A 2,812-nucleotide genomic window follows, 5' to 3' on the forward strand; every position below is an offset into this window, starting at 1 on the left:
CACCCTGTGACCGACCGTTATTTGCCAGAAATGTCCAGAGTAAATTACCCCATTCCACAACCATCTTCCTTCAGAGTGACTTAAATGTGGTCCTATTTGCTGTCAGACACAAGATTCTCTCTCCTCCGAACCTGGGTAAGGTTGGAAACAGAGGGAGATGTGCTGGGTAAATTCTGAGCCTGGACCGGAGAAGTTGATACAGCCGACCCACAGATCTCTTTGGGGGGTGGTTGTTGTAATGCTCCCCCTCACTGCCATGCAATTAGGAAACCCAAGAACATGCAGAAAGACCCAACTTAGCCAACAATGAGTGAGTGACATGCTATTTCCCAGCTGTCGAGTCCACCCCGGTTTTTTGTTAAATTCCAAACGTTGCAAACAAAGACGGCCACACCCAACGAATCTGTTCAGAATTCCTGAAACAGGAAATCCGTTAGCATAATAAAGCGATTGCTGTGTTATAAAACTAACTTAGGACTGATGTGTTATGCAGAATTAGGACAGGGAGACAGAGGCGCACCCGTCCTGCACGTACCCAGTTAAAGGAAGCTTTCAAATGAACAGAATGAAATCAGGCCTCCATAGCTGACCAGCTCTCTGCATTGACCACATCCTCACGTTGACCTACTTTTCACAGACTAGACAAGCACCTTGTCAGCATGGTAGGCCCAGTTCCTCATGGCGACTACCTCCGGCGGGTGAGCAGTTTGCTACAGTCACTCCAGTGGGGGTGGTCAACTTACAGAGGTTCTATTGTATACAAGCAATTATTGGCAAGACTTTCACTTAAGTAGTGCATTACTAAAAAAAAGTTTTCCTTAATACACACACACACACACACACACATATATATATAAGCGTATGATTTAACCACCCAAGATAGGGCAGTGCCTGTGGTGCCGGCCCCATATACTGAGGGTGGCAGGTTCAAATTCGGCCCTGGCCAAAGTGCAACAAAAAAATAGCCAGGCGTTGCAGCAGGCGCCTGTAGTCTCAGCTACTCAGGAGGCTGAGGCAAGAGAATGGCCTAAGCCCAAGGAGTTGAAGGTTGCTGTGAGCTGTGACGCTATAGCACCCTACCGAAACTCTGTCTCAAAAAACAAACAAACAAAAAGAACCCACCCAAGATAGCAGTTATAGTCACATTATAAAACGGGCAAATACAATATTTTAAAGGAAACAGAGGAGTTTAAAAATATATACATGTATTTTATATATTTATTTAATCCTTTAATGCTCTTTATAAATATCAAAGTTATTTGATATTTTATAAATATCAAACTCATTTAAGAGTTTTTAAAAATACATATATTTATATATTTCAAAATGGTTTCAATTTGCCTCACTGAAGTTGTGTGGCTGGTAATTCAAATGGCGTTTCTTGCTGTTTTTAAAAGTCTTCCTAAAGTGATAGGATTATACCCGTAGAAGGCTGAGAAGCCTACTTCATAACAACCTTCAGACCTTCTCAAATGACATATTCTGGCAAGGAACTTTTCAACCGTGAGAAAGACTTATTTTCGACCGACAAGAATGAGCAAAATTAAATTTAAAAGTAGGGACTACCGATCTTGTGTCAGCATTTGGTGAAGCAAAATGAGATTTTTGGGGACTTGAGTCTCACCCTGTTACAAAGTTGAACTATTTCTTTGGGGTCTCGGGCTGAGTGCTTGGTGCAGATGTCAACATTCACTTAGAAAATAAATATAAATACATAGCATTGTTAAATTCCATTTGGAGTCAATCACCTGGTTAAAACAAAACAAAAGAAAATACTAAATTAAGGCCGATAATGAGAAGGCAAAAGACAGCAAGTGTAACTTTCCCTCCTGGAGAAATAACGAAAGATAAATAGATACAAGATATTCTATACCAATGAGCTAGTCCTCAAAACCTTGAAAATTAAAAAAAAATATAAATAAGAAATGAAATTCCACAACCATTAGCTCAGCAAATAATAATAATAATAATAATAAATAAAAGATCTACTTTATTTACTGTTGGATCATGGATGCAAAGGGCATTTGGGCACAGTTTTGGAGAAGGAGTTTGGTGCTGTGTAAAGAAATGGAAGAAAAAGTATCTAATGTACTCAGCCCTGCTATGAAACCAATTTATAGCTTTCAGGAAAGCTATAACCCAACTATAGCCCAAGAAGAAGGGGAAAGGGGAGATGGAGAGGAGGGGAGAGAGGAGGATGGTTAGAGAGAGAGTAATTGGTGGGACCACACCTACGGTGCATCTTACAAGGGTCCATGTTAAATTTACTAGGTGTAGAATACAAATGTCTTAACACAATAACTAAGAAAGTGCTGTGAAGGCTATGTTAACAAGTTTGATGAAAATATTTCAAAATGTATATAAAACCAGCAGATTGTATCCCATGATTGCATTAATATACACATACAGCTATGATTTAATTTAAAAAATGGAATTCCTCAAATCTGCTACATACAGTGAGCCTCTGAGTGAGAGAGTGGGATGTGTCTTATAGCTGGGAGATTTTTGGATAGAGAGGGTGGGTGTGGTTCCAGATTTCTCCCTGCTAGCAGTGGAATTTTCATGATTTAGTCCCTAGGTGTTAGTATTTCTTTATTTTGTACCAAGGAAACTAGAGCTTTATTCAGAACAAAGGACTGATTTATTTATAGTGCATTAAAGGATTAAATAAATACCCCCCAAAGCAATGCTTCTATAGGTCCATAAAGACACACTGATAACTTTGCTTCTGGACATCTTTATAAAAGAAGAAAAGAGAAAATGATTTGGATTCAGCAGAAGGGCAGTAAATAAATAACTTCTAGAACATGAA

The sequence above is a fragment of the Otolemur garnettii genome, unplaced genomic scaffold, assembly GCF_000181295.1.
Source record: "Otolemur garnettii isolate 467f Iridium unplaced genomic scaffold, OtoGar3 scaffold00065, whole genome shotgun sequence".
In the NCBI taxonomy this organism is placed as follows: domain Eukaryota; kingdom Metazoa; phylum Chordata; class Mammalia; order Primates; family Galagidae; genus Otolemur; species Otolemur garnettii.